Consider the following 21,853-nt stretch of genomic DNA (forward strand, 5'->3'; position numbering starts at 1 on the left):
TCCCACAAACATATCAACATATTTCTGTAACTGCCTTATAGACTGAGTGTTGCTTTCCCAAGCTTGGCACTAGGCTAGGAGCAGACTTATAGCTAGAGCATCTAATCTATTCTTTTATCGAGGGTGATATGGTGATCAAGTCAGAAGAGGGGATCAGAGGAGATCACATGCCAAGAGTCCATGGAACTCCTCTCTTCACCAGACAGAGCACCCCCCTTTCTTTTACTCTGCTCATTCAGCTCATGAGTGCACAAAGCATGCAGGCAGACATCTGTCTTGGAGGAGGGAATGAGTGTATTCCCTGCATTCTCTGAGTTTGAGGGGAGATGCCCGCAATAAAGCTGCTTCTGTCCTTCTCTCTTCCTGACTGCCTTGTGACTCATCGCAGGCCTCTGATTTCTACAAGTGTCTACACGTTGTCTAAGCACAACTAGTCACCTTTATCAACCTCTAGATGCAAGGAATCATTCAACACTGTGCAGTTTCCCGGAACGGCTGCCATTTCTCCAATCTTTAATTTCTAGCACATGCTGTCAGAGCTCTGTGCATGGCTCTCGCCAACACCACTCCAGCATGTGCCAGAACATCTTCCAACACCCAGTACCTGTAATTCATGGTCTGAGGATTGTCTCCGGCTGCCAAAGCCTAGAGATAGGATGCCTGGGGGTGAGGCAGATGTGACAATGCTCTGAACTTTCACTCTCCTGCAGGGGTGTGCAAAGAGGGCTTCAGTACATCGCACCTCCTTCCAGAGTCACCACCAGGAGCACTCTGAGGTACATCAGCTCACTAATCCAGAGGACCTCAAAGGGTCTGCTGGAGGTAAGTGAGAATCCTGGGAGTCCCAGCTCCAAAGTTATACTGAGCCTGAGAGATAGAGGCTTAAGTATTGGTGCAGGATGCTTTGCAGGGTCACTCGCTGTATGCAAGGATGGAAGGACAGTAGGAAGCCTGCGAGTCTGGGCATTCAGACAACCTTCACTCTTCCTTGTGGTTACTGATTTGTAGCTGGGTGCTGAGAGCTGCTTAGAAGTTGTCCCGATTCTTAAGGTTTGTTAAGTAGACATTATAACTGCAAAGTCTATTATGATAGGAGCCAGAGGAGTTCAGCTAGGAAAACAGGCAACAAGGAGACCTTGATCTGGCTGCTTGCCAAAGAATGCTGTGCTGTTCGGGAGCTTGAGTAGGGGGTGAGAGACACGGCCCCAGCTTAACCAGCCAAGCTAGGGAAAGAATAACAACATGCCTGCCTCTTCAAAGCCTAAAACATGATCACGATCGCATAATTAAAATAAATCAGATGATGCTGATTCATAATCGAACAGGTTGATCAATGAAGTAGAATAACTCAAAACCCCACCCAGTGAGCGGTTCATGTCTAAAAACAAAGCCATCACAGGCTAACTGGGCGAGAACAAGAATGGAATACTTTATACATAACATCGAGAACTTAGCTCCATGTAGATTAAAAAGTTAACTATAAAAAAAAAAGTAGAATCATAGAAGGAAAATCCCCCAATTTTTCTTTTTTTAAATAAGCTTGCATTGCCAGGAAAAGAAAAGTGATTTCAAACTAAAAGGAGGGATCATCGCTGCATGTGGAAGGAGTAGACAATTTTTATACTGAAACAATTTGATGAGGATGCCCAAAATATTTCTCATTTAATCACTCCTGTATTCATCCATTGAAGAAAGATAAATGAGAACTCCTAAGTGGCAGACATTATGCTAAGAACCGACAATATGTGAGCAGGTGCTTATTGCCGTACCTGAAGCTCTACCATTCGCAATTCATTCCTGTTATAAAATATTGCTGTGTCTCTTAAAGACGAATTGATGGAGGGGTAGGAAGTTCATTCATTAAGGGAAACCGCGACTCCTTGACAGACGAGGCCAGCATACTACACAAGTAAGGTAGAAATGCACAAGCACTGGGAAAGGCTCATGGGAAGGAGGGTCCTAAAGTGACCCCTCCCCCAAAGCCCTAGAGACATGTTCTCCATAGTTCTGCCCCCTTGAGCGGGCCTGTGAGTAAGATGGGCTCTCGGGTTCTAGTCTTTGACTTTGAGTTAAAAACTGAAGAATGTAGAAGCTGAAGTCCAGACAGTCGCTTCAATGACGGTGGAAACTAAGACTTGTGGTTAACTTTGGACAATGTCCCACGTGAGTCTTTAGAAGAAAACAGCTGACCCAACATAGAGCAAATAGCCATGCTGTGAACTGCTTATGAAAGCCGCAGAGTAGGAAACCAGAAGAATCATCTAAATTTGAGAGCAATGTGTAGCCAGCCTCTAGGAAGGGCATGGGAACTTCCATCGCATAATGGCAAGAGAACAAATGTCGTGGAAGAGGACTTTGCACTCCACAAAGATTGGTTTCCATGTCCTCACATTGATTTCAGACTCCTGAACACTGGAGCAAAGGACCACCTCCCTTGGGTCCAGGCTTCTGGGTCACTAAAGCTATGAGAGAGAAGGCTGGGGAGCCAGCCCAGACAGTGAAGTACTTACCTTGTAAGTACAAGGCCCTAAATGGTGTCCTTACAAGCCATTTAAAACAGATACACAGAAGACCCCGGATGCACTGGTGTGTACTTATTAAAGTCAGGACACTGCGGGGACACAGATCCCTGAGCCTAGCTGGTAGGACTCCTCCCTAGCTACCTGGTGAATTCCAGTGAAAACATCTGTCTCAAGAGAAAAAAAAAGAAGAGGAAAAAGGGCAGACGGCGCCTGTTCTCTCTGTTCTCTCCACATGTGTCTCCATATATGCAGTACTGTGAGGTAATAGATTTGAATTACTTTAGATGATACAAAGTTTGTTACATGGCCATAGGAAAGCAAAGCAAACACAGCCTTTGCAACTTCTCCTATCCTGCCAAGGGTCTTCATGCTTTCTAGAGAAAATCAGGATGCTATTCTGGGAGGAAAAAAGAGGCAACCATGACAGTTTCTGGAACAGAGCAGTATTGATCATCTCTCCCATCTAAGGCCACGTGTACATTTTCGTCATCCTGTCGGATGTATCTTCAGACCTCAAGTATATGAGCTGCATCAAATTCCAAGTATTTCATCAGAGTCACTGTAAGATTGTGACAAGACACAGCCTGGTGCAGCCACCTGGCCTCGTGACAGACTGGCGCTCGTGTATCCTAAGTCATGGTAGCCACCACCCCACCTGCCTCATGAGAGTGTCCTCAGGGCAGGTGAGCACCTACTGGAAAAACTTTTTCAGAGAATCAAGCTATGTTAAGCATGCTTCGTGTCAGCTCTGTTTGTAATTATACTTTTTTCAGAGCTCACAATGATCTGGAACCTGCCTGTTATAGGAATAGCAGCTTTGGAGTCAAATGATTTTGATTGCTGGGCAATGTCTGCTGAGCGCAGCAAGAATGCCTGAATTCAGGGCTCCCCATTCCCCAGATAAACCTGGCCCAGGAATCACAGGCTTTCCGCTTCATTGGTTTTCCTGGGGATCTGAAGACATTTTGACTAAAAAGTCTCTTTTTAAAAAAGAAGATCCTTAAATGGGTTTTAAAACTTCCTCCTTTTTTAAAAGACAAGCTAAATTGCTGGTTGACAGTTGTATGAAAATCAGGCTTTTGAAGGGGGGAGAATAGCTTTTGGCCACTTTCTGTTTATTCTTCACAATACTATCACTGAATATTTTGTAACGCAATCTATCAAGCAAATCTTGACTGTCTAAATTCTCACAGCTTTTGGAGGCACTATTAATAAGTAGCAATAGATAACAATTAGTGCCTTTTCCATCATGCCTTCAAAAGCCGAGCATCTGAGCAGCCTCCATGTTACCTGTGAGGATGGGGATACAGGTGCCATGCTCGCCCCTTCAGGAAAAGTGTTAGGGTTTACCTGAGAAAGGTGAATACTTTCCTTTGCCCTCCACACTTTGCCCTCCACAGGCAGTCTTATACCCAGACAGATAATTTGGCTTTGCACCAAAGGTACAAGTTTAACAAGCTGTAGTTTTTTTCTTGTCTGAGTGCATAAGCTTAAATCTGTCCTTTAAGCCATGAATTAAATGGGTCATGGTTTTGCCAATAGAGAAAATCAAGTATAAGGGGAGGTCATATGAGAAGTAGGCAGTGCTATTTTCAAGATGGTAACACAAGAATCACGTCACCACTACTCTGAGGTTACTACCCAGCTGAAAAGCTCTGAGTTGCTTTCGAGTTCTCTTGTTTTCTGTCTCCGTATGTGCTTGGTGCTTCAGAATACAGGCACAATTACAATTTATGGCCTAGCTGCTGCTGTAAAGTCTTGGCAAAAGAAGTAGATGATACAGAAAAATGAATGAAAATTATTATGGAGCGGGAGGTAAAACTCAGTGGCTGAGCAGCCGCTTGGGATGTGTGGGGCTTTATGTTAAATCCTCAGCACAAACAAACAAACAAATGGTAAAAGACAATTACTGAAGAGGAGGTATTGCATCCTGGAGAGGTAAAGTGTATAGCTAGGTTATAAGTGTGAGGGTAGTAGTTTGATTAATAAAGCTGTTAATTTTAAATATATTAGCAAATACCATACAAATTAGTTAATATGTATGTGAAAGCTACTGCTTATGAAGCATGAATAATAATAATTACCTTTTTAAATAGAGGAGAGCCGTAAGGCTGAGTGGATCAGTGCAGTGGAGAAGGTGGCCTCCTTCAGCTGCAGATCCAAGTCTGCCTAAGTGTGACCACCCCAGTCCTATGCCTTACAGCTATAGGAAGGAGTTGCATTGCCACTTATGGGTTAGTGCCTGGAGGCAAGACACTTTCCTGTGGGAGCCTCACCTTAGCCTTCCGTGAAAGGATTTATGAGGATAAATGACCCCCGCAACCCTGCTCAACACCGCAGCTCCACAATTCTATGCAAACAGAAGGGGCACACGAGCTAGAGGGGCTGTGCTGCAGGACGAGCTAAGCAGGAGAGGGATGAGAGGTGAAGCAGAACATTTTGCCCGCGGGAGCAGTGACATTTCATAAAGTGATTAGGCAGTGACATTAAATAAGTTTTCAAGCCATTTAAGTGGTTAATTGGCCAACTTTATTGAGGAGCTGTTTTCTTGAAGAAGTCTGAGGGTGTCAGTGTTTTTTAAAAAAAAAATCATGGAAGTGTTGTTTGTTTCTGTCATCCACAACATGTTGATGCAAAACCTGTTTGTCCTAGAAAGGAAGGAGAGGCAGAAGGAGTGGCAAGACAGCATCCCATCCATGGGTGGCAGTAGGGATGCTATTGGCTTCCATCAAGGTCCGGGTTCTTCCGTCTGGTAGGCTGACCAGTACCATTTTGCATATGGGCTCAGCACAGACAGTAAAGGACCTTTAGCTGCACTTCGCAGGTCTTCATTAGCTCCTAGTGTCCCCTCATTTGAATCCAAGCAGCTATGACATGTCTGTTGCTACTTTCCTCCCAAGGCTCCATCTGTGACCTCGAGTTTCAGCCCCAAGACTGGCATGACCCAGGGGAGCTGCATTTGAAATCACATGTCCCTCACTAGTCAGAAATCAAGTTCCAACGTGAGGATGTATATATTCCTCACCGTGTAGATTCAGGTCAATAATATTAATAACTATTTATGCAAAAAGGAACTAATCATAATTACTGCTTACTAAATGCTCTTACATTAATTTGAGACCTTTAAGAGGGGAGGCTGAGAGAGGCAAAGGGGTTCTCTGGAGGCCACTCTACAGAAGGCAGAAGCAAAACTTAAAACCCAGATATTGTGACTCTGAGGCCTATATAATTCACCTCTCCTTATTGTGGCTCACCCCTGTCCATCAATCAGCCAATTGCTTATTAAGCAGGGTCTACACAGTCAGAATTTGAAGATTGTGTACTGAGCTTTACAATCAATTCCACATTCACAGCACTCACACGCAGATGGTTTCCGTGGCACTTAGTCCTTGTAGGCTTCATCCCCTTGAGGCTCCCAATTTATAAACTTCTCTCTGTGACAACTAGAGCTTCATTTGTCAAGGACAGAGTCATCTGTCAGTTGCTAAGGCTTCATACTTGTCTTCTGGATGTCCTTGGCTCTTTTCCGGGGCCAGACAAGCTAACTGATTTGTCAGATCCAGAGCCTCGCATGATAATGCTGGGGTCAGAGAGCATAGCCCACATCCTCTCCTGAGGTCAGAAAGGCTCACCAGAAAAGACAAAGGGGCACTGCTGATCAGACGGATTTAATGAAAAGTTGTATGCCTTGAGCCTTTAAAACCTCATCTCTTTATGGATCAAAGCCATATTGCTAGAAACCTTTCCATCTCCTTCCTCATTTAAAAATCCTAGGCAGCTCTTATTACCCCCTACAAACCAATTTGCCTTCCTCTTACAGATCCTGAGATCTCTCTGTGAGCCATTCCAAAGAGAAATGGCTCTCAGAGTAGACTTTAAGAAAAGGACAATAGAAGCTGGGCGTGGTAGCACACCCCCTCCATCCCAGCACTTGGGAGGCCGAGGCAGGCAGATCTCTGTGAAGCTGAAACGAGCCTGGTTTCCATAGTGAGTTCCATCCAGGCAGGGCTGCATAAGACCTGGTCTCTAGAGAGAAGACAGATTATAATTAACAACATACAGCTCAGGGGTTTTGAAGTGCTTAAAAAGTGTGACTTCTGCTGCCTTTGTGTCTGTGTGTGTGTGTATGTTCACATATTTTCTATTGTTGAATCACAAGTTATTAATGTAAGAAACAGTCCATAGACACCCTTCACTAAATATGGATTCTTCTCTTCTCTTCTCTTCTCTTCTCTTCTCTTCTCTTCTCTTCTCTTCTCTTCTCTTCTCTTCTCTTCTCTTCTCTTCTCTTCTCTTCTCTTCTCTTCTCTTCTCTTCTCTTCCCTTCCCTTCCCTTCCCTTCCCTCCCCTCCCCTCCCCTCCCCTCCCCTCCCCTCCCCTCCCCTCCCCTCTCCCTCCCCTCCCCTCTCCCTCCCCTCTCCCTCCCCTCCTCCCTCCTCCCTCCTCTCTCCTCCTTCCTCCTCCCTCCTCTTTCTGGTAGTTTTCTGGTTGTTTATAAGTAGGAAGGCAGCACAGGTAGGTAATCTGAACCTTGCATTTGTGTTTACATGATCAATTAGCAATCCTTCCAGACTCAGAGGTGCCCTCTATCCAGCTCACAGTACTCAGTAGTTATAGCAGAGGCCTTGAGTCTCAGTCCAGGGAAATATGGCCCTCATTCTCAAGTCCCTCAAACACTGTGCCCTGTCACTGCACCACTGCTTCCTAGCTTCCCTGTCCACCACACCTTTCAGAACCATTTCTTCCAAGAAGCCTCTCAAAGGTAGGCTCAGTGCCGATTACACAGTTACTTGGTCTTTCTTCTGACCCAGTGACTCTGAGCAGCCATGGGTAGCTAGCTATACTCTATGTACTAGGAGACTGTGAGGAGAGGAATATAAATAGGGAAGGAAGGACAGAAGGGAGGGAAATATCTTCAGATGGAGTATATTATATTTCAGCATAATTTGAAAAGCTCTCCAATAGATTTGGACAGAGCTGAGAGCCAGTGATGGAAGCCCCTCACACGGTTCTGCTGAGGAGAAACCCACAGCCTCGGGAGTGGAAGGAGTACCCCAAGGCTGCACTGCTGCTTCAGGAATGACACAAACCCAGGTCCAATGTTGAAACCGGAGCAGGCTCTGATTCTGTCTTACCTGTGTCAGAGACAAACTGAAATATTCAACGTCTAAAACCTGTGAGTCCTGGAGCTGTCGCTAGAATCCCTCCAAGTATGTTCAGTTATTGTTACTATGGACCAGTCACTGAGCTAAACACTTGTCCTACATTAACTCCTCAGAAGCTCACAAACCGCTGTAAGGTATCAACCTCCTCTGACCTCACAGTGGCACAAACTAAAGGGTTTGGCTTTCCTGTGGTGCTGGACAGCAGCAGGGAAGGGCAGCTTCCACCTAGACACGTGATCACCAGAGGGAACCAGTCATACTCACCCTGCTCTTAGGTGGCAGGTTGTGACGTTCCATTTAGGTATTAGTGTATCAACCGCATTTTCAATAATTTCAATTTACAGTAGGTTTACCTCTACATAATTCCATCAAAGGCCAAGGATCATCTGTATTACATACATTTTACAAAGGACAAAATTCAGAAGCCCAGTAATATTCTCCCGAAGAAATCCTAGTGCCTTCTGAATGCCTCCAAGCATAAATGCTACAGACTCAAGACAGGAGGAGTAGGTGCAGAGAGGTGAGTCTAGACACCTTTCGGTCAATGTCACTGAAAAACAGTGTTGCGAGCCAAGGAATCATCCAAACTCTCCAAGGACAAAAGCAGAGAAAGCAACCACTGCGCTTCCAGATTTGCTAAAGATACTTAAGTCCTCTCGCTTCTTTGGAGCTATTGGCTTCTCTTCAACTTCCTCTCTGCATGGCTTGTTAGAACACAGTGATCATTCATGTAAGCTTCTCCCACAACAGTGGTTCTCAACCTTCCTAATGCTGTGTCCCTTTAATAAAGTCTTCCATGCTTTGGTGACACCCAATCATAGGATCATTTCATTGCTCCTATATAGCTTATTTTTCTACTGATATGAATAACAATGTAAATATCTGATATACTGGATGCCTGATATGCAATACCTTTTAGGGGTAAAGACATATAACTTGAGAACCATTGCTCAAAAGCCTTAAAGTCAAGGGCTATCGAGACCAGCCAGCAGTTCAGAGAGCTCACTAACTACTCATGCAGAGACTCCAGATCCAGTCTCAGCATGCCATATAAGGTGATTCGCAACTGCCTATAACTTCAGTTTCAAGGGACTTAATGCACTCTGGTCTCTATGGGTACTTCATATGCATGAAGTACATGGTGCACAACAACTCATGTAGGCACATACACATAAATAAAAACAATAAATTATTATTTTATGCTCATAGTCTTATGCCCAACTGAGCATGTACCCACAATTTCCTGTCTCTCTTCTTCAGGATCCAAGCTTAGCAAGGTTCTGCAAGGAACAAGAGGCTTACAATTCTTGCTGGTTCCTGTGTCTCCAGTGATTAGTTCCTTTACTTCACTTGTAAAGTAAAACTTCTCACACTCTGCCTTATGCTGAGCTTCCCTGTAACCTGGAGTTCATCTTCCAGTATTCTGGACAACAGGCTAGGCTTTCTGCTCCCAAAACTCATGGAATGGTGCCTTTTGACACCTTTCTTTAGGCATGTCCAAATTCCTTCCCTGGTACACAGTACAGCTTTGTTACCCACTCCACACTTTTGCCAACAGCTGTCTTCATATTTCAAGGAGAGGCCTTCTCCACCACCCAACTCTCTGTGCTTCCTTCCACCAATCTAGCTCTCATTGCTTAAGCCCCAGAGCTTTCCAGCAGAGCCTCTGCATACACATAGAGTACTTGGAGGCTTGCAAAGCCAAAATAAACTCAAACCAAGCACACAGAAATCTCTCATCACTATGCTGGCTGCAGTACCGAGGTGAGGCTGACTATCAACTCTCCATCCTGACCTTCAGCCCTCAATGCATCCCCTGCTATTGGCTTTCTGCCAGACCTGTCATTGAATCTGAACTCTCAGCCCAAGACCTGCCCTACTCGGGCCTTGGCACTGACCAGAATGTAAAACGATAATGCCCTGAGCTGTGCCAAACAACACAGAGCTCCAAGACGTTAGAGATACAGATGTGACCAGCAAACACATTGTTTCCGGGACTGTTGGTAAATATATGAGTTGCCCGACAGCTTGCAGGATTAAATATAGATGCTACATCACAAATTCAAGCTAAAATAAACTATATGCTGCTCAATGAATGCCAATAAGTACACCAAGAAAGAATCATTATCCCGTTTGGAAGCATAGTCCACGAAACCCATGTCTAAGTCCTTTTCCGCTTCCTTTCACCTCCGCCTTTCTTTTTCATTCCCCTTACTCTCCACCCCAACTATAACTCTTCACTGTCACCTTTCTGACTGGCACTTGTGTAAGGGGAACTGTGGAGTAGGAGGAGGAGACAAAGGGAATGAAACCAGTAAGGTTGCTGCAGAATGAGAAGAAGTGAATGTGATAGCAAGAATGACCTTGGGGATTTATGAGAACAGCTGGGACATTGCATTTAACCTAGTCAGGTACCAAGTCTAAAAGAACGTCATGTTACCCCTGGTAATTTGCCAGCACCTGTTGATGGGAAATAGAGTTCTTGAGCCAAATGACTCTTCTTCCCTTTGACAATCAGACTTTATATATTAATTTAGCCCACCCGCTAAATTAATAATGGTAAGCTACCTGAAGAATATCCAATCTCATTCAATAATCAGTGGCAAGTTTTTTTCCTGTGCAATCTTGGATGTGGAAAAACAAACAAACAAAAAGCAAAACCACTTTTAAAAAAATCAGATTCCAGAAGCCACTATTCCAGGCATTGGCTCAGGATGAAGTGGTGCACCTGTGGCATGTGGAGGTCAAAGAACAAGTTTTGGTAGTCAGTTCTCTCCTTCGGCCATGGGTTCCCTGGATCAAACGAAGGTTGATAGACTTAAATGGCAGGTGGGTTTTGTTGTTGTTTTGTTTTTGGTGTTTTTGTTTTTCACAAGCTGAACCATCCTAGTTCTTTAACACCAAATTCTTTTCCCATCAAAATATGAAGTGTTAACTTAGATACACTGCAGTGGTCTGAATGTTGCCTAGTGGCCCTTGAGCAAAAATGTTTAAGAGTCCCCAGTGGAGAACTGAAATAATTCTACTGAAATTTAACTTGATTCTGACTCAGGCTGCTCCACCTTCCCTAAACTGTTGTGACAAGTCAAATCCTTTGTCAGATGTGGCAGCCATCTTCCAACCTCCTTCCTCTTAGAGAAGTTGATAATATCTAGCATCGATCCAACCACTGTTTCCTTTTTGTAAGTATTTCTTTTACCTTTTGAGATTATAATTACATCATTCTCCCTTTCCCTTTCCTCTCTCTGAACCCCTCCCCCGCCATACCCCTCCTTGCTGTTTTCCAAATCCATGGCCTCTTTTTACTCAACTGTTTATGGCTAGGCTTGAACCCAAAAGATAATTAATGTTTTTTTAATGAAGAGCATTCCATTTGGGGAGGATATAAAATCGGAAGGAGAGGAGGCAGCGAAGGCCAGGAGGTAATGCTTCTCGTTCTTTTAAAACAAGGCTGCCAAGCCTTTCCTTGCTGTGCTTTTCTTGGGTCACGTCCTATGGTCCTGTCAGGAAGCTTTCACACCGCCAATTTGGACCTCTCATGACTCTGTGATATCCAATTTGCTAGGTTTCTGAATAACAACTAAGATGATCTTCTGCCTCATTGTAAATTATTTCTGTGAGTTGTGGTCTAAATCTCTGAGAACTAACATGAAGTAATGGATTAGGAATTTTAAGTGTTAAAATCAAAGATCAGGCTTCTCAAATCCACTGAAAACAGAGAATTTATGTAAGACAAAGCCAGCCAATCACTTGCTCCCGTGGTTCTCAACTGAGGAGAAGGGGAGGGAGTTTCCACTCCTAGAGCCCTGGGGTTATGACTGCAGACATTTTGTTGTTGTTGCACTAGATAGTGTGGGTGGATCATACACATTGAGCTTAAAAACCCTGATTTTATGTCAGTGAATTCTAATGAGCTTGGACTGTGAAGTATTTCTGAAAATTGCAAGTCTAACTTTTAAAGGAACTTAATTCATGCGTGTCTAGATCCTAGTCTAAAATACATAACGGTGTACATGTCTCCAAATGTTTTCCCCATTGCGTCCTCGAAAACCTCTAGTTACCTGCTCCACAGGCCCTCAATATCAACAACAAAGTGAATGGAAAAACTCTACTTACCGAGCACTTACTGTCTACTCTGAACTACGTGAAGCAATTTATTTTCATCAAGGTATGATTAACACGTGGAAGGAGTGAGGTGAAAAGACAGGAAGACATTTTTACAACTTGCTCCTTCCCTTCATCTTTCTTATCCTATGTCCGTCGGTCACTGGGCTTGTGTGAGGACAAGGACAATTCAGAAAGAATTTATCTAAAGCCACATGAATATGTCTGAAGGGGGACAGCTGAGTGGAATGAGCAACCTTACTTCTTAAAGTGAGGTTCAGTTATGAGGAAGAATATTGAAGAAATGAGAGCCAACGTCCTTGATCAAAGAAGAGTGCTAACCACGGGAGGAATGAAAGCTAAGTAAGCCTATGGTGGAATCTTGGAATTCTAGGCACGAGAGCTAGCTTTACATAGAGATAGACAAAGATTTGGGTAAATGGATGGATAAATTGATAGACGGATATGTAAAGTTGTACATGTGTTTTCTTATGGACAAATATACAGCACTCTGAATTGGATTCTGGAACAGAAAAGAAAGGTGAGAGTAGGAAAACATATAAAATCTAAAACAGCTTGTACCAATGAGAATGCTAATTCTTAGGGGTTTGTTTTTATTTTGTCTTATTTTAGTTTTGAGACGAGCTGGTGTCAAACTTGCTGTGTAGTTGAAGATGACTTTGAACTTTTGACCCTCTTGCCTTTGCTTTCAGAGTGTTGAGAGTTTCCAATTTCAATTGTACCATGGTTGTACAAGAGGGGAAGCTGAGTGGGGAGCCCAGAAAATCCCTGTGCTTTTTCTAACTTTTCTAAATATTTTTTAAAAAGAAACTTTTTAGATTAAGACATGCATGCATCTATGTATATATGTGTCCATCTATATATATCCATTTTCTAGTGTCTGTGGCCATAGGCACACCACATACACAATGTCTGTTATTCTACCCCCCCCCTCCAGATCATTGTGCCCCACTCACTGGCTCTGCACTCCTGGTTTCTAAGTGCTAACCTCTACTGAGAGGCTTTAGAACTCCTAGGAGAAGTGAATGGTTACCAAACTAGGCAGTTAACATATAAGAAGAGCTTGAAACCTCACTGTGTTACAGAAATGGTGATATGCTGGTAAATTTTTTAACAACCAGATCTGGAGGGATAAAGCTATTCTGACACTTGCCAGTTTCCATGATGTAAATACTCTTGCTGTGCTTGATGCCAAGCTACCAACCGGATATGAATTTCCTGAAAATGTCCCCTCAGGTCCGCTTAAGTCACAGCTCCAGCACAGCAGCGAGAAACCAATTCTCGGAGAATAATGGGCACATGTCAAAATAACACAGAACTACCTTGACAAGGCTGCTTCTATGACCTCCAGGACAAGAAAAGCAGGGTCCACTCCACTGAATGAGGTATAAATCTATAAGGCCACTCCGTTTCTCCACCATCTATCCCATCTGTCCTGTCTTCCCTTTTGTCTGTTCAGATACCAATAGGTAGGTAGGTAGGTAGGTAGTAGGAAGTAGGGAAAAATGTGATGAAGAGGAGAAACGTTTTTCTTACATAACTTGCCAACTAACAAATGAAGAACAAATGATGGATTCAGAAAGATATTTGACAATCATCAGTGATAACTCATCACAGTGATAATCCATTCAAGCTGGAAACAGGTCAGTGCTAAGCCAAGGTGATAAATGTTGATCAGGTTGATGGTGAGATGTTTCCTAATTTCAAAGTATCTCCCTCAGAATCCAGAGAGCAGCCAACATAACATGTCATGGGTCAAAGTTAACATTACAGGTAATAAGACAAACACCTTGGGCCACCTGAGAGGAGCCACTACCTCCTATCAGTAACATGGCAGTCATAGAACTACCCATGACATATTCAGACTACAATATCTTTATGAGGCACGATTACATTTCATTTTGCTGCCTTAAGCATAACAGTCTTGGAATGGAAGGCAATTCCACACAAGTGAAGAGATCAAAAGTCCCAACACCAGACCTTTCACATCCATATTACTAGGTTAGCCCCCACCTCCTAAAATCGTGATGGCCTCTGATTCAGAACTTAGGTAGATAATTGCAATGCACAGCAGGGTATCACCACTGGGCAAAACAAGCCTGAGCTATTTTCACTTCTTTCCTATGTTGATAATTAGAAGATGCACAACTCTCTTTCAGCTGTCTTCACACACCAGCATGGCAGAATGAACCAGATCATGTCTGCAAAAGCCTGGGCACCTTATAGAGGGAAGTACCACAAATGAATATAGGTGCATGATTGTTGCCAAGGCTGAAATTATTATTTTCTGTTATTTTGTATAGTCTCACATTTTCAATAGCATAATGCATTGGTTTTTTTTTTTGTGATCAGAAAAAAGGGACTCTTTTTTCTAATTAAAAAAAAAATAAAGGAGAGATGAGTATTAAAATGTTGGTCTGTCATCTGTAGGACTCTTGGCAAGACATGTGCCTCGCTGTTCACACTGGAGAAGCTCGGCCACCAACCTGAGCAGCTGGTCAGACAGTCTTCCGTTTTAACCATCATAGGCTCTCACACTTGTTTGCTCCGCTTATGTGAAACAGATCTGGGTTGAGTGTAAACAAACAGAGACACTCCATCACACTCATTCACAAATGTCTCTCCCTCGGCTATCACTGGGCCCCCACAGCCTTTGACGTTCTGCCAACTCTACATCCCTGTGCTTAGTCAGTCCTTGGCCAGAAGGCCCATGGGGATGCCCAGGCAGATCCTGGAAAGGACACCGATGACTCATCAGGACATGGCTTCTGTTTTCTCCATCCATCCTTGCTCTGCCCTAATGAGCTGCCCAAAGGCTGTAACTGCCCTCCTGACATCCCAGCTGGTGTGCTGGGCCTTGGGAGCAATTACACATATGCCTTCTGTGCTTGTTGTCCCTGGAAATTTCAATTAAAGATGCTCTCAATTCTGTTGTTGATTTTTTTTTTAAATGTCTTCACTTACAAGGCTCATTTCTGCTACAGGGCCATAGCATAAGGGGTGCAGTTTCTCTTCACAACGCTAGGGGGTGTCACTCATACTGTAGTCAATGTGAATGATATTGGATACTGCTGAGATGAACATAGTCTTTAACTACATACAAGGGGCTATGCTACTTCCTATCTTTTATCTTGCAATCCCAAAATGGTAGCAGCTGTCTCTTAGTGAGGCAGTAGATTTGCAAAGAAAAGGAAACAAACACAAGGTAAAGAAATAATAAAGGTAAATTTGTCTGGCCATGAACATATCTGGATGCCATCAGTACACCCCAATAGTAGTGTCCTCTGAGGTAGCAGTTGACTGGGATTTGAACCTGTGATGGTATAATGTAATAGTGGAGGAATAATAGCCTGAGAATAATGTATGGTACATCAGCCACAAGGCATGATTTCTTTGAAGAACAATTATCAACATTTGGTGGGCAAACTGTTACCACTGATCAGAGGGAGGGAGAATAGAGCACAATTCTTAAAATACCTCTCTTCCCTTCCATTCCTCTTGGTTGGATTCCTGTGCAATTCAAAACTACCTCCCCTCCCATTCCCTCTGAATACTGTTCTTGAATTTACACATATGTAGCAGTATCTGCCACCCATCGTGCATCCCATAAACATAAACATCATGCACCTTGACTTTGGTGAAACTGATGGCAACTGTCTCATCACCAAACTAGGAAGCTGTTTTACTCTCTGTGGGTATTATTTACTGAGAAATAGTATTTACCCAGGAACTTATGAGACATCAGGCATCATTCCTACTGCTTTAGATGCATTGTCTCTTTTTGGTCTTTAATATAACCATAGGCACTGTTCCCCAAAGTTATTTTCATTTTATAGCTGGTGAAATTGAGCTGCTTAGGGGGCAAGTTAGTTGCCCTGGGTATCAGTATCGCCAGGGTGGACTGTATCCAGGCCAGGAATCCAGGTTGTAGTCACTAGGTTATATTCTCCTTAACCTCTTCTCTCAAACTGCCCTATAATTCTGTGGCTCTCAGTATGGCTGGACCCTCCCCTCTGAATTGTCCCTCCCTTTGCCTCTGTCGTTCTGCCTTGTGTAGCCTCTTTCTCCAAACTCAGCACCCTGATCAACTTGATAGCATTATTTCTATATCTGTTGTTAGAAGTCTGTTCTAACTAAGTTATGGTGATACCTTTCAGGGAGCAGGGAAAGGACACATCTTCAAAAGCTGAATATTGCAGGAAAATATCCCAGGACCAGGAAAGCCATATCTGCAAGCAACAGCTGAAATTCTAGATGTGTAAACCAGGAAGGTACCTTGTTTAGACTCCAGTGCATAGTTATAAGGAGTGAGTTGATGTAGCTACTTGATCCTGGATTTGGAATTATAGTCTGTACAAAGCATCATTCTCTTAAAAAAAAAAAAAATCTGATTTTGTTTTGCTTTTTCCTTTTTCTCTCTTCTCTTCTCTCCTCTCCCTCTCACTCTCCTCTCTTCCTCTCTTCCTCTCTCTCTCTCTCTCTCTCTCTCTCTCTCTCTCTCTCTCTCTCTCTCTCTCTCTTTGAGGTAAGGTTCAAACAGGTTTTTCTAGGTTTGGCTGTTGGCTGTCCTGGAACTCACTCTGTAGACTAATTTGGCCTCAAACTCAGGCACCCACCTACCTCTGCCTCCTGGGTGCTGTGATTAAAAGCATTCAGCACCACATAGAAATACCAATAGAGAGTTACCACTCATATAGAACTTCCTATGCACCCATGCTCGTGTGCCTTACATCCTTACAGTGTAAGGATGCCTTATAGCCTTCCTTATTTCCAGCAGCTTAACTCTCTCTCCTTAAATGCTTCTGTCTTTGCCCTCCACAATCACCTTCTTCCTTAGGCTCGAAGGTTTCTCACAGTCTGTCTGTGTACAATCTTGTTTTTTCTTCCAAGTCGTTAGCCACTTGGACTCTGGGTAACCATGTCTCTTCTTCTTTAGGGGCTATTTGCAGCAGGATATGAAGGCCATTAGTCAATCAATAACTCTTTATTTAGAAAAGGGGTAGGGAGGAAGAAACATAGAGTTTTTAATTCAGATCTAGCAGCTCCTAGGGCATTATCGGGAGCAGTCTAAAAATAAGCCTTTGAAATGCATGATGCTGCAACTGTTGGAACTTTATAGCTTCCTACCCATAAACAAGAGCAGCTTGCTGCAGGTGGGATTGTTCACTGAATTCTCTTTCTCCTGTGGCCCTTGTTGTCTTCCTCTAGCTCTCTAACATCACAGGTATTAACTATTGCTTTGGGCTCTTTGTTTCTTTTGTTCCTACCTCTTTTATCTTTTCTCCACATGTCTCTTAGATATGGATTGAATTCTCAACCGTCCATGTGTTTCTATCTCCTCACACCAAATATAACCATCACTGTATGAAGCCCTGTATCCAGCCAATGCAGGCACACTAGGCATCTGTAATACACCTTTTTCTCATCTGTTTACAAAAATGTTCCCCCCAAGTGTCAGCACATGCCCAAAGTCCTTTGTGCTTCCTACCAGCTTTGGGGGACTTTATCATTGATCTTTTACCACTCTTGACTCATTTATCTCCACACAGACAGTAATGACACTGCTCTCTGACAAGTGTGTGGGTAAGCCAAGGATGGCAATAACATAGCTTTAAGGCTAATGCTATGACATCTGAAAGAAATAATGTATGGAAGATTCAACCACATGACATCAGGATCCTGCACTTTTTTTTTAAATCCTAATTTGACTGTGAACATGAAGATTTGGCTACAAAGATGTTTGCTGATTGGTACTAGGGAAGGAAAAATGACAATATGTCTCTGAAGCATAGACTATTCATCATAAACCTTTGCTGTTTAACAAGCTACCCCAAGCTCCAGCAGCTGGAAACAATAGTTAAGAGTTATTGTCTTTCTCACAGAATCTTTAGGGTGAAAACTTTAGTAAGTCCTGGCTCTAGGTCTTTCAGGGGATTGTAGTCATGACGGGGTGTAGTCATTTGAGGGTTTGACTGGGGAAGGAAGGATTCATAGATTAGTGGTACATGGTGAGTTGATGCTGAATGTTGGTAGAACAGTTGTGTTCCTCTGCACATGCATCTTTCTACTGGGCATCTTTGAGGTTTCTCACAAAGTGGAGTCTGGCTTCCTTCGTGGCAAAGTTTCCCCAGAAACAGCACTGTAGAATCACAGTGATGTTTAGGATCTAGCCTCGAAGTGATATCCCATCATTTTTGTTCCATTCATTGTTTACACAAATAAATGCTGCTATGTTTGAGAGGGCATGAATATCAGGGACTAGGGACCATTGAAGGGCATCTTGAAGGCTAACTATGTACCACATAAGGATATGTTTATAGACGGTAATATTCCCCTATGCCTTTGGTCACCGAGAGATAAGATTGTACTGAGTCTGAAGGAACAGACCTCATCTAGCCCTGCTCATTCTGGACTTCTTTCTCTTTGACATCTGTCTGTCTGCAAAAGATGGGCACTCTGCCTTCTCTGTGTTATCCAACAAACAGTACAGAAAGCTCTGCCTTTGCTGCGCTGGGAAAGGTCTGCAGGGTAGCAACAGGAAGCCTCGTTTTCTGGTCCTGAATTTGTTCTAGATCTGGGTCACATTCTGTGCTCATTCTTTTGACGATGAAGCTCATCTTTCCTTGTGTCTCATTTCTTGGGTGGATCTCCAAGGTGGAAATGAAGAAAGCAATGGCATTTGTTCATCCTTCCAACATCACAAAATCTGTTTACATTTTACTTAATGACTTTATAATATGGGGAAGTTCAAAATAGTCTAAATATCCAATAATAGTGACTCCTTGAGCAAATTATAATATAGTTATACAATCCAGTATAATACAATCATTTAAAAGTATTTTTATTCAAGAATATTTAATGAAACAGAGCATTATTGAGGATAAATGAGTTTAAGGATACATGTTATAAAAACAGCATGTGTGGTATTATTATATTAAAAGTAATCTATACTGAACAATTTTCTCACCACTAAAAACTCTATATATGTTAAGAAAAAATACTCCAATGGAAAAAGATACACACATCATCCCCCACACATCACTTGTAACTCTTATAATTGATAAGTATATGGAGTAATTAAAATGCCCTTTATCTCACTTAATCTGTTTCCTCATAATTTCCAATATTTCATGATCATTACTTTTGCTATGAGAAAAACATTCTACATCTTTGTCTGAGGTTCAGTTAAAGGTAGCTGGGAGCTTCCTAACCCTCTTTAGTAGGGAGGGGATCACACATTTTAGCAATCTCAGCTTAACTGTATGAGTTCATTTTCCATAATTATCTATCATCTTTATTTTGAAACGTCTTTTTCTCTTGTCTTATTGCCACATACTGCTTTTGTGAGGTGTGTGCGGTGGGGAGTGGCCTGGTTTCTCTATGGCTATGTCTTGTCTCATATCATATCAAATCAGTAAGCGATGCTGTTCCTCAAAGCTCAGCTCCTGTTAGTCACTGTAAGCTCTTTCCCTAGGAGGCATCTACAATATCCATGGTTTCAGAATGCCGCTAGTACATATGACTCATATGCTACCCTGCAGACCTTTCTGTGCTGTTTGTTGGATAACACAGAGAAGGCAGAGTGCCTTTAGCCCTAGCAGGTCTCCTGTACTCAAGCAAATTTTGTGTTCTTTAATTGTATACATTAAGTGGACACCTTAGAAATATTCTCAAATTTAACATATCCTAAACTACTTCATAGTGTCAAGTGGTTTCCTGTCATAGTGAGGGGCAAAATATTTAATCTGTTTCTCAATCTTATGTGTATACACACACACACACACACACACACACACACACACACACACACACACATATGGTTTCGTCATCCAGGGTCAGGATCTGGAGCAAGTATCTTTTTAAAGTTTCCCAATGTTTCTTAACAACTGACAATGTTGAGTTTCACTGAGCTACTTATTTGCCAGAAACTCATTAATATTTGTGATTATCTCTCTCTTCCTTGCCCCTTAAGTGCAACCCGTCATCACGGTCCATCAACTATATGTGTCTACCATTCTATATCCACTGACATTACCTTATGCTAAACTATCATTTCCCGTCATGATTTGACTGTGTTCTCTGCACATCAGATCTGATCATGTCATCTCCCTCGCTCCTGCTGCTATAGATTCACTCTAAGGTGACCCCCCCAAATGGCTTAGCCCCATTCTACTTCTCTTTCCTTGAGTGAAAAGTAGGACCTGTGACTTTCTTCTAACCAAAGAACTACATCACATGTAATGGATGTCATTCATAATTATATTGCATACTTCAAAACCCCATTTTACCAGACTGATGAGGCAGAGATGCTCTTTTTTGCCTTGGGGAAAAAAAACAAAAACTCTGTGCTGAATATTTGTGCTAAGGGTGATGTAACTTATAATTGCTGGTGGGCTCTAGGACCCAAGGGAAGCAACTTGCTGACAGTCTAGAAGAAGCTGGACCCCTCAGACCTGTAACTAAAGGATATAAATTCTGCCAATAACCTGAAAGAGCTTGAAAGTGATTTTTCCCCCAGACCATATCTTGATAGCAACCAAATCTGTGAGCTACTTAGCAAATATCTAACTAAAACATGCATGGACTCCTGACCCATAGAAACTCCAAGGCTATTAATGTGTGTTGGTTCTTGCTGCTATAAGTGTGGTGATTTGTTATACAGCCATAAGAAGTGCTAGCCCATACCATCAGTCATCTAATGACTTCCTACCATGGTGTACACATTTATAAAAATCATTACAATACATCCAGAGTTACAAATGGCCTCCCACCTGCTTATTTCTCCAGCCCCTTACATTCTACCTTGCTCTGCAAATCACCCACACAGATCTTCTTTAAGGGCCTCAGGCGTGACATTATCAATGTTTTGTTTTGTCGTTTGTCTCTTACTCAACCCACGGCTCTTAGTCTCAGCATCGCTTATTTAAGAAAGCCTTTTTTGAATCTCTCTGTCAGGGTTAAATTCTCAATTACAGCCTTTGAAAATATGTCTCTTTTACTCATGGAACTGGTTCATTGTAATTTTATAGAGTTGTTTGGGTCATTGTTCTGTCAAGATCAGTCTTGTCCTCCAATAGCCCGTGAGTTGCACAAAGGCTGCAACTTTATCTGCTTTGGCTCATAATTTTATTCTTAGTCTCTTAAATGTTAACTAGTATACAAGAGATGTCCCCCATATGCCTTAAACCAGTGGAAAATGAACTAAAGCGTAGTTCCTAATCCTTACTACATCCAAAGTAGATCTCATTCCATCCCAGGACATCCCAATTAGAACTAGGTTGATTCCCAGTTCAGAGTCAAGTACAGAGCACTAGTCATGGTCCAGCTATCAGGAAATTCATCTCCTACCAAGTATTCAACACACCCTGCTCTTCAAGCAAAGCATTTCTAATGATCACTGCTATATGTGAAACAGCGCCTTACAACTCAGGGAACCAAGAGAACAATGCAAAAGCTCTGACTTCCAAAGACAAGCAGACTCATCTCACAGTCTCATGGGGAAACTGGTGAAGCACCTTCTCTTTTATTAAGGAAACAGTCCTTTATGATACAACTGGTGAATGTGAAATTGCCTGAAGAACCCCATTCGAGCAGATACTAATTAAAAGAAACATTAGGAGAAACTAAATCACAGGCATGGGTGTATCATCATGAGTTTAGCTTCCTGCTGCTCTTGGATGTCCAAGTTCTATTCAATGTGTGTGTGTGTGTTTTCATTATTTGGCACTGTAAATATCCCTTTCATCTCATACTCATTCCACACATTGTTGAGTAATTGCTCTTCGTTAAACACGAATTAACTATTTATCTAATTTTATGGTGCTTGCATTTTAGTGGAGAGTGCCGGAAGCAAACATATCAATATCTAAACATGAATGCATCAAGTGAGAACAAGTGCCATGAAGAGTAATGCAGGACAAGGGGACAGATGTCAGTGGTGGAGAGTGCTCATACAGAGTACTCAATACAAGCAAAGACTTGAGGCAAGAGGGTAGAGTCCCAGGAAAGCATTTGGAGGACCAGAACATGGCAACTCAAGGA

General features: G+C 42.6%; 1 protein-coding gene across 4 annotated transcripts in view; it reads right to left on the minus strand.

Annotated features, from left to right (window-relative positions):
* Positions 1-21,853, minus strand: part of Brinp2 (bone morphogenic protein/retinoic acid inducible neural-specific 2) — a 111,264-nt gene that overhangs the window by 50,831 nt on the left and 38,580 nt on the right. The window lies entirely within an intron of this gene.

This window comes from Mus musculus, chromosome 1 (genome assembly GCF_000001635.26).
Source record: "Mus musculus strain C57BL/6J chromosome 1, GRCm38.p6 C57BL/6J".
NCBI lineage: Eukaryota > Metazoa > Chordata > Mammalia > Rodentia > Muridae > Mus > Mus musculus.